This window comes from Camellia sinensis, unplaced genomic scaffold (genome assembly GCF_055761805.1).
Source record: "Camellia sinensis isolate YWXY unplaced genomic scaffold, ASM5576180v1 Unanchor14, whole genome shotgun sequence".
NCBI classification, from domain to species: domain Eukaryota; kingdom Viridiplantae; phylum Streptophyta; class Magnoliopsida; order Ericales; family Theaceae; genus Camellia; species Camellia sinensis.
In genome coordinates this window covers 6638074-6653711 of record NW_028129020.1, presented here as the reverse complement: position 1 = coordinate 6653711, position 15638 = coordinate 6638074, and positions in this window count along the sequence as shown.

Sequence of the window (15638 nt, the reverse complement as noted above, 5' to 3'; positions counted from 1 at the left end):
ACCAGTTGCAATTGCTCCAAGCTAGCGAGATGCATCTTTGGTTGCTGATCACTTGGATTTTTTCTTTAAACTGTGTTTGGACTATAAATTTGGATAAAGATTTAAAAATAACGCAGGAGAATATCAAAATTGATTGAAAGTAGAATGGATTACTCCCTAGATTTTTACAACTCAATTTCATCCATGGCTCCTCCTGCACAAGTTATTAGTCATAATAATAGTAATACAACACTACAAATTTCGATTTATTAACCCAAAATTTATTCAGAAAAATGAATTAATAGTTTAAATTTATTTTATTCATAGACTCCACATTTTATTAATTTAATCTCCACCATACAAACACATTCAGAATAAATTATGAACTGATAAGGGTAAGTTCATAATATATTTTATAGTAGTAAGTTACGGTATTAATGCACGCCCTCTCTCATTCATTTGTGGTTGCATGTACCTCTTGAACAATTTTAGCTTAACAACAATTGAACATGTTATTTTATTTATTTATGTATTTATTTTTTTAGTGTATGGGTTTATTGGCAAACATAGCAGTTACCCTAGATTTAGGAATTACTTTTAAAAAAAATATATTTATATTCCTGAAAGGGTTTTATATTCCCACATAGATTTAGTAATTACTTTGTACTGTTTTTATTTTTTATTTTATGAGAAGAAAATTTATTTTTATAGTTGAAGGTAATATCGTCTTTTAAATTATAATTGTTATTTCAAAAGTTTTAAAATTAAGAGTTTTTTTTTTAAAAAAAATTTATTTTAGAAATATTATATTATTTACAACACAAATATATATTCTAACTTCGAAGAGGAGATGAAATTCGCACTCAAATCTCAAGTTTGGGGGTCCTTATACCACATAAGCTACCCTTTTGTTTTAAAATTGAATTTCTGTAGCTTTATTGCTTTGGTTCGGCCCATGCTTTAGCCAATTTGGCCTACTTTAACATGATAATTTCTCATTTAGGCCTAGTTTCGGAAGTAGTTTTTTTTTTTTTTTTTTAGTTATTTGATTATTTTAATAGGTTATTTTAATTTTTGTGTTAGGGAAGTTGGGTTGAATTTTTTGATTAATTATTCTATTAAAAAATGTATTTGAAATGATATTTGAAACTGAAATGACAAATTTGTTCATAACCTCATTTTTTTTCAAAATTGGTCTAAAAGGGGCAAAATTTTCATTTACTACCTGTGGGATAGGTTGTCGATGTGATAGTGGTTGTCCCTAATCTCACTTCTTTTTCTTTTTAAAAAAAAATATAAATTAGTGGCTTAGGCTACTGTTTAAGACTATTTAACTTTTTTAGGGTTTAAGGCTATTTTAGTCCCAAAGAAGGGTTGCCAGGGCCTGTAATTAGTTGATATCAATGGTTCACACAAAGTTTTTGTAACCAATCAGTGATACATTCGCAACTATAATCTATCAATATATAATACAAGAGAAATGAGATTTTAACTCACAAGTTTTATAGGAGTTCTAATACATTAATCTTAATTTTTTGGGCAAATTACATATACCCCTCGAAGTTTGGCTAAATTACAGATATCCTTGAGGTTTCGAAAATTACATCCCGCCCCCTGAGGTTTGTATTTTCATAACAATTTGCCCCCTGAGGTTTATATTTCATAACAAATTACCCCCTAATTTCTTATGCAAATATAGCATTCAGGGGGGAATTCGTAATTTCCGAAACCTCAGGGGGGTATCTGTAATTTAGCCAAACCTCGAGGGGGTATATGTAATTTGCCCTAATTTTTTAATTTTTTGATTTAAAAAAAATGTCAGCATTTATTGATTTTTCTCAATCCACGAGCCTTTTTGATTTCTTCCATACCTGCTGCCGCACCATTTTCAACTTCTCCCATACACTATAGTTAGGGACGGGATTGTTAAATTATTTTTAATTTTTATAAAAAATCTAAAAAAAATAATGTATATACTAAACAAATATTTAAAACAAATATAAATTCTTATTAAAAAATAACATGTTGTAATAGCAGAAAAAAAAAGAAAAAAAATTACACTGTAAAAAATAATTTGTATATTAAAAAAATATCTAAAATAAATATAAATTTTTATTAAAAAATAACAAGTTGTAATTGTAAAAATAAAAAATAAAAAAAATAAGAAAGAAAAAAATTATACTGTGTATTTCATTAAAATCTAAAAAAAATAATTTTTATATTAAAAAAAATATCTAAAACAAATATAAATTCTTATTAAAAAAATAACATGTTGCAATTGCAAAAAAAAAGAGAAAAAAAAATTACACTGTGCATTTCATTAATAATGCTAAAAAAATGTGCCAAGTATTTGTATAAAAACTTGAGATGTGTCCACTCTCAAATTATCAAGTGAATATAGATAGAATAAAAAAACTCCGTTTTAATGGCTAACAAATATTAGAAGCCCAATCATTGAAGCCTAATAACTATTAATTAATAGAATTCAACAATTGAAATGTCTCAAACCACATCTCTTTGTCTCACAATTGTCTGTGTTTTGTGTTATAAAATTTATTACATATGTGCTTGCTAAAACTATTAGATGGACCTAATGAAAGAAGTGCAAATTATTTCAATGTCATTCTTAGAATTAGAAGTACCAAAAATATACGCATAAAGTAAATGAATACACAAGATTTTATAAAATTTGTTTATAAGTCTCACTTCTTGAAAATCCTACAATTCATTTATATTTTGTATCACATTTTATGTTTAGTTTATGTACTTTTTTTTATTCTCATATTTTTCTTTGTTTTCTTTAAAAGTTTATTTTTAAAAATTAATTAATTAATAAATAAATCATTTTCTATTTCAAACGATTTCATTTTTGTTTTTATTTTTTATTTTTTCTTAAAGTAGTTTTAGTTTTGGGTAATTACTTACTTTTTTTTTTCTATATATTGTAATTTTGTACATTTTAAGTGTGATATTTTCACTAATACACTCGGAGATGCACTATAAAAGAAGTATATGCGAAAATCAAGCATGAAAAAGAAAAATAAATAAAACAATACGATGAATGTGGAGCAAAAATCAAAGATCAAAATTCTCAAAACAAGCAAGCAAGCAAGCAAATAAACAAGCAAGTAGAATAGAATGTATAACAATAGACATTTGAAAATTTGCAACAAAATTTTATAACTTTCATTTTTGCTAAGAAAAATCTATTTGGTACTAGCTAAAAAAAATACTTTTAAAATATATTTTTTTAAAATTTGAAATTAAAACTATAGTAAATTTATGTAAGTATAATTGCTAACCACATTTTTTTACTTAATGTATAATATTTATATTGACTATCTTTTTAGGTTTATTTTTTTAAGTATTTATATAGAAGTAAAAAAATGTCGTTAGGAATAATTTTTTTCTTAATTCAGTTATAAATTTTGCCCCGTACCTTATTTTTAAATTTTGAATAAAAACAAACATAAAATAATTGATTGAAGATTTGCTTCATTTGTTATATTCCTTTTTTTGTGTGGAAACAAAAATTGCAATTTACATATATACAAATAATTATAAACAGAACATGTGCATAGCACGGGTAGAATGCTAGTTCAAATAGACTCTAATTGCTAATGTTATAATAATAGATGTACATTTTGATTATTTTGGTTATGATACAAGAGCTTCTTAATTATACTTTTTGTTGGTGTTTGGTTATAATTCATTTTTATTCTAATTCTGAGTTGAAAAAAAAATTAATTATGATATTTGTGATAACTAAACTTCCAAAAAATCACTCTAGAGGATCCTGACTCCTTGAAAATGGACTTGTATACTATTTTACTTTCTGAATTCAATATTTGTTTAGTCAGTCAATTAATTTTTTTCTAAATTTGGCTAATTTGATAGATTTTTAAATTGGGTAGGATTTTAAAGGAGGTTGGCTAATATATGCACTTTTTGGGGGAAAAAAAAAATCTATAAATTTTGTTGTAAGCCAATAAGTATTTATTTATTTAATAAATAATTTAAATAAAGTTGTAACAAAGTAAGATTTTAAAGGAGGTTAGCCAACAGGTACTTTTTGAATGTTTTTTAAAAATTTTAATTTATCAAATTTTATTTGATGATTTATTTTATTTTATTTTTATTTAGATAAGAATTTTATTTGAGGTTTTGGAGGCCAATTTGGCATAATATGTATAGATATAAAGGTAACATTTTTTTCTTACTTTTTGGCATGATAATAGGTAGGACTTTTCTCATGTGTGCCTTGCATATGGTATGCAAGGCAGTTACACCCTTCCATTTTGCATTTACACATTTATATGTATTGGGTTATATCAAAATATTTGGAAACTTACACATTGGTGACCTGCTAAGCAGGTCAGTTTCCAGGTAAATTAATAAAATAATATATTATATGACTAAAGGTGTAAATGGTCTCAAGAAAGGCGTAAGGAATTTCAGAAAAGGCGTAACTGATTACTGAAAAGTATAAATCATTTACACCTTTTATGAACACTTACTCATTTTGTGTAAGAATTTTTGGCATAAGATTTATACCTTTTGTGGAAGCCCAACTTAAAGCTTTTCGGAAGTCAAAAATTCTTACACAAAAGGAGTAACTTTTCAAAATATATATAAGCACTTCCACGAAAAGGTATAAGGTTAAGAAAAAGGTGTAAATTTGATGATTTTTTTTTTCCACGAAAGGTATAAGTGACTTCCGAAATAGGTTTAAATTGGCCTTTCACAAAAGGTGTAAGTTCGAAGAAAAAGTATAAATCTCATGCCAACAATTCTTACACAAAAGCAGTAACTTTTGAAAAATGGTGTAAATATTTTCACGAAAAGTATGACGGAGTAACATTTCAAAGCGTTGATAACGAGAAAAGGAGTAACAAAGGGTTCATTTAAAAATGTTCGTAAACACAGAAGGAGTAACATATGTTCATCTGAAAGTAGTAAACACAGAAGGAGTAACATTTCGAAGTGTTCATAAACCCAATTGAGACAACCACTGAACAAATCAAAGGGTCGTGACCACCGCTGACCACCCAAGCGTCGGTGGGCTCCGGTGCTCACAGCCTTCTGAGATCGGCACCTCCACTGGCACCGCCGCCGCAAATCAAAGGTTTTTTGAAAGATTGGCTATCGATCTTGGTCTCTCTGTGTCGATGTCGGTCTCTCTCTGTCGATCCCTGTTTATCTCGGTCTGTCTCCAGCGATCTTGGTATGTCGGTGTCCATGTGGGTCTCTTCTCTGTCGATCTCTGTCGATCTCGGTCCCTCTGTCGATCAGTGTCCATCTAGGTCTCTATGTCTGTGGATCTCAGTCTATCTCTCTCTCTCTCTCTCTATATGTCTCTGTCCGTTGCTCTATACTAAAAACGGTATCTATATCTGTCGATAACAGTCTGTCGATCAGTTATACCTTTTGTGGAAAAATAAAGTCATCAAATTTACACCTTTTCCCTAAGCTTCTACCTTTTTGTGGAAGTGCTTATATTTTTTTGAAAAGTTACTCCTTTTGTGTAAGAATTTTGGCATAAGATTATACCTTTTCTTCGAACTTACACCGTTTGTGGAAGGATAACTTAAAGCTTTTTCGCAAGTCAGTTATACCTTTTGTGAAAAGATAAATTCATTAACTTACACCTTTTGCTTAAGCTTATACCTTTTCGTGGAAGTGGTTATATTTTTTTTGAAAAGTTACTCCTTTTGTGTAAGAATTTTTGGCATAAGATTTATACCTTTTCTTCGAACTTACACCGTTTGTGAAAGGCCAACTTAAACCTTTTTCGGAAGTCACTTATACCTTTTGTGAAAAGATAAATTCATCAAATTTACACCTTTTGCTTAAGCTTATACCTTCGTGGAAGTGCTTATATATTTTTCGAAAAGTTACTCCTTTTGTGTAAGAATTTTTGGCATAAGATTTATACCTTTTCTTCGAACTTACATCTTTTGTGGATGCCCAACTTAAAGCTTTTTCGCAAGTCAGTTATACCTTTTGTGAAAAAATAAATTCATCAAATTTACACCTTTTGTTTCGGCTTATACCTTTTCGTGAAACTGCTTATATTGTTCTTGAAAAGTTACTCCTTTTGTGAAATAATTTTTCTCATAAGATTTATACTTTTTCTTGAAACTTACACCTTCTGTGAAAGAGTATATAAGCACAAAAGTATAAATGTCATGCCAAAAATTCTTACACAAAAGGAATAACTTTTCAAAAATGGTGTAAGTATTTTCAGTAAAAAGTGTAAGCTTAATCAAAAGGTGCAAAATTAATGATTTTTTTTTTTCACAAAAGGTATAAGTGACTTCCGAAATAGGTTTAAGTTGGGCTTTCACAAAAGGTGTCAGTTCGAAGAAAAAGTCCAAAGTATAAATCTTATGCCAACAATTCTTACACAAAAGCAGTAACTTTTCCAAAATGGTGTAAATATTTTAATGAAGGAGTAACATTTGAAAGCGTTGATAACCAGAAAAGGAGTAACAAAGGGTTCATTTCAAAATGTTCGTAAACACAGAAGGAGTAACATATGTTCATCTCAGAGTAGTAAACACAGAAGGAGTAACATTTCGAATTGTTCATAAACCAATTGAGAGAACCACTGAACAAATCAAAGGGTTCGTGACCCCCGCTGACCACCCAAAGCGCGGTGGGCTCCGGTGCTCACAGCCTTCTGAGATCGGCAACTCCACTTGCACCGACGCCGCAAATCAAAGAATTTTTGAAAGATTGGCTATCGATCTTGGACTCTCTGTGTCGATGTCGGTCTCCCTCTGTCGATCCCTGTTTATCTCGGTCTGTCTCCAGCGATCTTGGTCTGTCGGTGTCCATGTGGGTGTCTTCTCTGTCGATCTCTGTCGATCTCGGTCCCTCTGTCGATCAGTGTCCATCTAGGTCTCTATGTCTGTTGATCTCAGTCTATCTCTCTCTCTCTCTCTCTGTCCGTTGCTCTATATTAAAAACGGTTCTCGTTTACATTGACATACTTGGTTGGATTTGGACTCGGAGTCGCTATTGGAAGCCTTCCCAGACTCGTCTTGTATGAAACGGAGTTCTACTGGGAGAAAGGCCAAGCCCTCCGAAACGCCCTTCTCTCTCACATTGCCATTATCTGAACAAGACAAATACAGTGTGATTGGATTTTAGGAACTTGCAAAAAAAACGGAACTTGGACGTTTTGCGAAGTTACTTACATCTCTTTGTGGCATAGATCTATACGTTTTCTCCGAACTTACACCTTTTGTGAAAGTCCAACTTAAAGCTTTTTTGGAAGTCAGTTATACCATTTGTGAAAAAATAAATTCATCCAATTTACACCTTTTGCTTAAGCTTATACCTTTTCGTGGAAGTGCTTATATTTTTTTGGAAAAGTTACTCCTTTTGTGTAAGAATTTTTGGCATAAGATTTATACCTTTTCTTCGAACTTACACCGTTTGTGGAAGGCCAACTTAAACCCATTTCGGAAGTCACTTATACCTTTTGTGAAAAGATAAATTCATCAAATTTACACCTTTTGCTTAAGCTTACACCTTTCGTCGAAGTGCTTATATTTTTTTCGAAAAGTTACTCCTTTTGTGTAAGAATTTTTGGCATAAGATTTATACCTTTTCTTCGAACTTACACCGTTTGTGGAAGGCCAACTTAAACCCATTTCGGAAGTCACTTATACCTTTTGTGAAAAGATAAATTCATCAAATTTACACCTTTTGCGTAAGCTTACACCTTTCGTGGAAGTGCTTATATTTTTTTCGAAAAGTTACTCTTTTTGTGTAAGAATTTTTGGCATAAGATTTATACCTTTTTTCGAACTTACACCGTTTGTGGAAGGCCAACTTAAACCTTTTTCGGAAGTCAATTATACCTTTTTCTGAAAAGATAAATTCATCAAATTTACACCTTTTGCTTAGGCTTATACCTTTTTGTGGAAGTGCTTATATTTTTTTGAAAAGTTACTCCTTTTGTGTAACAATTTTTGGCATAAGATTTATACCTTTTTTCGAACTTACACCGTTTGTGGAAGGCCAACTTAAACCTTTTTCGGAAGTCAATTATACCTTTTTGTGAAAAGATAAATTCATCAAATTTACACCTTTTGCTTAGGCTTATACCTTTTCGTGGAAGTGCTTATATTTTTTTGAAAAGTTACTCCTTTTGTGTAACAATTTTTGGCATAACTTTTATACCTTTTGTTCGAACTTACACCGTTTGTGGAAGGCCAACTTAAACCTTTGTCGGAAGTCACTTATACCTTTTGTGAAAAGATAAATTCATCAAATTTACACATTTTGACCCTCTCGTGGAAGTGCTTATATTTTTTTTGAAAAGTTACTCCTTTTGTGAAATAATTTTTGTCATAAGATTTATACTTTATCTTCAAACTTACACCTCTTGTGAAAGAGTATATAACCACAATAGTATAAACTTGATGCCACAAATTCTTACACAAAAGGAGTAACTTTTAAAAAAAAATATAAGCACTACCACGAAAAGGAATAAGGTTAAGAAAAAGGTGTAAATTTGATGAATTTTTTTTTCCACAAAAGGTATAAGTGACTTCCGAAATAGGTTTAAGTTGGCCTTTCACAAAAGGTGTAAGTTCGAAGAAAAAGTATAAATGTCATGCCAACAATTCTTACACAAAAGCAGTAACTTTTCAAAAATGGTGTAAACATTTTCACGAAAAGTATGAAGGAGTAACATTTCAAAGCGTTGATAACCAGAAAAGGAGTAACAAAGGGTTCATTTCAAAATGTTCGTAAACACAGAAGGAGTAACATATGTTCATCTCAGAGTAGTAAACACAGAAGGAGTAACATTTCGAAGTGTTCATAAACCCAATTGAGACAACCACTGAACAAATCAAAGGGTCGTGACCACCGCTGACCACCCAAGCGTCGGTGGGCTCCGGTGCTCACAGCCTTCTGAGATCGGCACCTCCACTGGCACCGCCGCCGCAAATCAAAGGTTTTTTGAAAGATTGGCTATCGATCTTGGTCTCTCTGTGTCGATGTCGGTCTCTCTCTGTCGATCCCTGTTTATCTCGGTCTGTCTCCAGCGATCTTGGTCTGTCGGTGTCCATGTGGGTCTCTTCTCTGTCGATCTCTGTCGATCTCGGTCCCTCTGTCGATCAGTGTCCATCTAGGTCTCTATGTCTGTGGATCTCAGTCTATCTCTCTCTCTCTCTCTGTCCGTTGCGCTATATTAAAAACGGTTCTCTTTTACATTGACATACTTGGTTGGATTTGGGGTCGGAGTCGCTATTCCAAGCCCTCACAGACTCGTCTTCTCTGAAACGGAGTTCTACTGGGACAAAGGCCAAGCCCTCCGAAACGCCCTTGTCTCTCACATTGCCATTATCTGAACAAGACAAATACAGTGTGATTGGATTTTAGGAACTTACAAAAAAAACGGAACTTGGACGTTTTGCGAAGTTACTTACATCTCTTTGTGGCATAGATCTATACGTTTTCTCCGAACTTACACCTTTTGTGAAAGTCCAACTTAAAGCTTTTTTGGAAGTCAGTTATACCATTTCTGAAAAAATAAATTCATCAAATTTACACCTTTTGCTTAAGCTTATACCTTTTCGTGGAAGTGCTTATATTTTTTTGGAAAAGTTACTCCTTTTGTGTAAGAATTTTTGGCATAAGATTTATATCTTTTCTTCGAACTTACACCGTTTGTGAAAGGCCAACTTAAACCCTTTTCGGAAGTCACTTATACCTTTTGTGAGAAGATAAATTCATCAAATATACACCTTTTGGTTAAGCTTACACCTTTCGTGGAAGTGCTTATATATTTTTCGAAAAGTTACTCCTTCTGTGTAAGAATTTTTGGCATAAGATTTATACCTTTTCTTCGAACTTACACCTTTTGTGGAAGCACAACTTAAAGGTTTTTCGGAAGTCAGTTATACCCTTTGTGAAAAAATAAATTCATCAAATTTACACCTTTTGCCTAAGCTTATACCTTTTCGTGGAAGTGCTTATATTTTTTTTGAAAAGTTACTCCTTTTGTGTAAGAATTTTTGGCATAAGATTTATACCTTTTCTTCGAACTTACACCGTTTGTGTAAGGCCAACTTAAACCTTTTTCGGAAGTCAATTATACCTTTTGTGAAAAGATAAATTCATCAAATTTACACCTTTTGCTTAAGCTTATACCTTTTCGTGGAAGTGCTTATAATTTTTTGAAAAGTTACTCCTTTTGTGTAACAATTTTTGGCATAACTTTTATACCTTTTGTTCGAACTTACACCGTTTGTGGAAGGCCAACTTAAAGCTTTGTCTGAAGTCACTTATACCTTTTGTGAAAAGATAAATTCATCAAATTTACACATTTTGACCCTCTCGTGGAAGTGCTTATATTTTTTTTGAAAAGTTACTCCTTTTGTGAAATAATTTTTGTCATAAGATTTATACTTTTTTTCAAACTTACACCTCTTGTGAAAGAGTATATAACCAGAAAAGTATAAACTTGATGCCACAAATTCTTACACAAAAGGAGTAACTTTTAAAAAAAAATATAAGCACTTCCACGAAAAGGTATAAGGTTAAGAAAAAGGTGTAAATTTGATGATTATTTTTTTCCACAAAAGGTATAAGTGACTTCCGAAATAGGTTTAAGTTGGCCTTTCACAAAAGGTGTAAGTTCGAAGAAAAAGTATAAATCTCATGCCAACAATTCTTACACAAAAGCAGTAACATTTCAAAAATGGTGTAAACATTTTCACGAAAAGTATGAAGGAGTAACATTTCAAAGCGTTGATAACCAGAAAAGGAGTAACAAAGGGTTCATTTCAAAATGTTCGTAAACACAGAAGGAGTAACATATGTTCATGTCAGAGTAGTAAACACAGAAGGAGTAACATTTCGAAGTGTTCATAAACCCAATTGAGACAACCACTGAACAAATGAAAGGGTCGTCACCACCGCTGACCACACAAGCGTCGGTGGGCTCCGGTGCTCACAGCCTTCTGAGATCGGCACCTCCACTGGCACCGCCGCCGCAAATCAAAGGTTTTTTGAAAGATTGGCTATCGATCTTGGTCTCTCTGTGTCGATGTCGGTCTCTCTCTGTCGATCCCTTTTTATCTCGGTCTGTCTCCAGCGATCTTGGTCTGTCGGTGTCCATGTGGGTCTCTTCTCTGTCGATCTCTGTCGATCTCGGTCCCTCTGTCGATCAGTGTCCATGTAGGTCTCTATGTCTGTCGATCTCAGTCTATCTCTCTCTCTCTCTCTCTCTCTCTCTCTGTCCGTTGCGCTATATTAAAAACGGTTCTCTTTTACATTGACATACTTGGTTGGATTTGGGGTCGGAGTCGCTATTCCAAGCCCTCACAGACTCGTCTTCTCTGAAACGGAGTTCTACTGGGACAAAGGCCAAGCCCTCCGAAACGCCCTTGTCTCTCACATTGCCATTATCTGAACAAGACAAATACAGTGTGATTGGATTTTAGGAACTTACAAAAAAAACGGAACTTGGACGTTTTGCGAAGTTACTTACATCTCTTTGTGGCATAGATCTATACGTTTTCTCCGAACTTACACCTTTTGTGAAAGTCCAACTTAAAGCTTTTTTGGAAGTCAGTTATACCATTTCTGAAAAAATAAATTCATCAAATTTACACCTTTTGCTTAAGCTTATACCTTTTCGTGGAAGTGCTTATATTTTTTTGGAAAAGTTACTCCTTTTGTGTAAGAATTTTTGGCATAAGATTTATATCTTTTCTTCGAACTTACACCGTTTGTGAAAGGCCAACTTAAACCCTTTTCGGAAGTCACTTATACCTTTTGTGAGAAGATAAATTCATCAAATATACACCTTTTGGTTAAGCTTACACCTTTCGTGGAAGTGCTTATATTTTTTTCGAAAAGTTACTCCTTCTGTGTAAGAATTTTTGGCATAAGATTTATACCTTTTCTTCGAACTTACACCTTTTGTGGAAGCCCAACTTAAAGGTTTTTCGGAATTCAGTTATACCGTTTGTGGAAAAATAAAATCATGAAATTTACACCTTTTGCCGAAGCTTATACCTTTTCGTGGAAGTGCTTATAATTTTTTTTGAAAAGTTACTCCTTTTGTGTAAGAATTTTTGGCATAGGATTTATACCTTTTTTCGAACTTACACCGTTTGTGGAAGGCCAACTTAAACCTTTTTCGCAAGTCACTTATACCTTTTCGTGGAAGTGCATATATTTATTTTAAAAAGTTACTCCTTTTCTGTAAAAATATTTGGCATAACTTTTATAGCTTTTCTTCGAACTTACACCTTTGTGGATGCCCAACTTAAAGCTTTTTCGCAAGTCAGTTATACCTTTTGTGAAAAAATAAATTCATCAAATTTACACCTTTTGCATCGGCTTATACCTTTTCATGAAACTGCTTATATTTTTCTTGAAAAGTTACTCCTTTATGAAATAATTTTTCTCATAAGATTTATACTTTTTCTTCAAACTTACACCTTCTGTGAAAGAGTATATAAGCCCAAAAGTATAAATGTTATGCCAAAAATTCTTACACAAAAGGAGTAACTTTTCAAAAATTGTGTAAGTATTTTCAGGAAAAAGTGTAAGCATAAGCAAAAGGTGCAAAATTAATGAATTTTTTTTTTCACAAAAGGTATAAGTGACTTCCGAAATAGGTTTAAGTTCGGCTTTCAGAAAAACTGTCAGTTCGAAGAAAAAGTATAAATCTTATGCCAACAATTCTTACACAAAAGGAGTAACTTTTCCAAAATGGTGTAAATATATTAACGAAGGAGTTACTTTTCAAAGTGTTGATAACCAGAAAAGGAGTAACAAAGGGTTCATTTCAAAATGTTCGTAAACACAGAAGGAGTAACATATGTTCATCTCAAAGTAGTAAACACAAAAGGAGTAACATTTCGAAGTGTTCATAAACCCAATTGAGACAACCACTGAACAAATCAAAGGGTTCGTGACCCCCGCTGACCACCCAAGCGTCGGTGGGCTCCGGTCCTCACAGCCTTCTGAGATCGGCAACTCCACTTGCACCGCCGCCGCAAAGCAAAGATTTTTTGAAAGATTGCCTATCGATCTTGGACTCTCTGTGTCGATGTCGGTCTGTCTCTGTCGATCCCTGTTTATCTCGGTCTGTCTCCAGCGTGGGTCTCTTCTCTGTCGATCTCTGTCGATTTCGGTCCCTCTGTCGATAAGTGTCCATCTAGGTCTCTATGTCTGTTGACCTCAGTCTATCAACGGTTCTCTTTTACATTGACATACTTGGTTGGATTTGGACTCGGAGTCGCTATTGGAATCCTTCCCAGACTCGTCTTGTATGAAACGGAGTTCTACTGGGAGAAAGGCCAAGCCCTCCGAAATGCCCTTCTCTCTCACATTGCCATTATCTGAACAAGACAAATACAGTGTGATTCGATTTTAGGAACTTACAGGTTTTCGGGGGAAAAAACCGAACTTAGACGTTTTGCGAAGTTACTGACATTTCTTTGTGGCATAAGATTTATACTTTTTCTTCGAACTTACACCGTTTGTGAAAGCCCAACTTAAACCTTTTGTGTAACAATTTTTTTCATAAGATTTATACTTTTGCTCCGAAGTTACACCTTTTGTGGAAAAAAAAATTCATCAAATTTACACATTTTCCTTAAGCTTTCACCTTTTCGTGGAAGTGCTTACACCATTTTTCAAAAGTTACTCAGTTGGTGTAATAACTTTTGGCATAACATTTATACTTTGTCTTCGAACTTACACCTTATGGGAAAGCCCAACTTAGAGCTTCGTCGGAAGTCACTTATACCATTTGTGAAAAAAAAAATTCATAAAATTTAGACATTTTGCTTAAGCTTACACCTTTTTGGGAACATATTTACACCATTTTTGAAAAGGTACTCCTTTTGTGTAATAATTTTTGGCATAACACTTATACTTTTTCTTCCAACTTACACCTTTTGTGAAAGACCAAGTTAAAGCATCTTCGGAAGTCACTTATACTTTTTCTTCCAACTTACACCTTTTGTGAAAGACCAAGTTAAAGCATCTTCGGAAGTCACTTATACCTTTTGTGAAAAACAAAATTAATGAAATTTACACCTTTTGCTTAAGCTTACACCTTTTTGGGAAGATAGTTACACCATTTTTGAAAATGTACTCCTTTTGTGTAAGAATTTTTGTCATAACATTTACTCTGTGCTTATACAATCTTTCACAGAAGGTGTAAGTTGGAAGAAAAAGTATAAATGTTATGCCGAAAATTCTTACACAAAAGGAGTACGTTTTCAAAAATGGTGTAAGTATTTTCTCGAAAAGGTGTAAGCTTAAGAAAAAGGTGTAAATTTGATGATTTTTTTTTTCCCAAAAGGTGTAAGTGACTTCCGAATAAAGCTTTAAGTTGGGGTTTCACAAAAGGTGTAAGTTGGAAGTTAAAGTATAAATGTTATGAAAAAAATTCTTACACAAAAGGAGTAACTTTTCAAAAATGGTGTAAGCCCTGCCACGAAAAGGTGTAAGCACAAGCTAAATGTGTAAATTTTTTGTTTTTTTTTATCACAAATGCTATAAGTGACTTCTGACGAAGCTTTAAGTTGCCGCTCACAAACTTAAAGGAGTAACTTTTCAAAAATGGTGTAAGTATTTTCACGAAAAGTATGAAGGAGTAACATTTCAAAGTGTTCAAAACCACAAATGGAGTAACAAAGCGTTCATTTCAAAATATTCGTAAACACAGAAGGAGTAAAATTTCTGTTTATATTTACAAAAATTTAAAAAACTCAATTAAAAACTTGTTTGGCAAAATTTTTGATTTATAAATCAGTGGTCTCAGTTTATAGATTTGGCCAAAAAATAAAAACACAAAAAATGTGTTTCCATTTTGAGCTTTCAGTTTTTTTTTTTTTTACCACCCAACACTAGCCACCACCCGCCACCATTTTCCACCACCGTCTTCCGCCTCCGCCACCACCACCCACCCCCACCCCACCCCCACCACCACCACTACTGCCCACCACCCACCACCCACTTGCCATCCAACCGCCACCACCCACCACTTGCCATTACCATCCACCGCTCGCCACCACCACGTACTTGCCACCACCCACCTGCCACCACCACCTGCCACCACTAGCCACCCACCACCACCTGCCACTCACCTGCCACCACCACCGCCCACCACCCACCACCACCATCACCTATCACCCACCTGCCACCACCACCCGCCACCCGCCACCACCACCACCCAGTCGTTACCACCTATCACCCGCCACCGTCACCCACCACCACCACCACCACCACCACCACCATCCGTCACCTACCCGCCACCACCCACCACCACCCGCCATCCGCCACCCACATGCCACCACCACCCGCCGCCACCACCACCCGCCACCGTCACCCACCCACCCACCATCACCACCCGCCACCACTCGCTATCCGCCACCCACCTGCCACCACCACCCGCCACCATCACCACCACCACCTATTCGTTACTACCCACCACCCGCCGCTGTCACCCACCCACCCACCCACCCACCCACCCACCCACCATCACCACTCGCCACCACCTAGCACCTACCACCACCCGCCATCCGCCACCCACCTGCCACCACCACCCACTTGCTACCACCCACCACCCGTCACCGTTACCCATCCACTCACCACCACCACCCGTCACC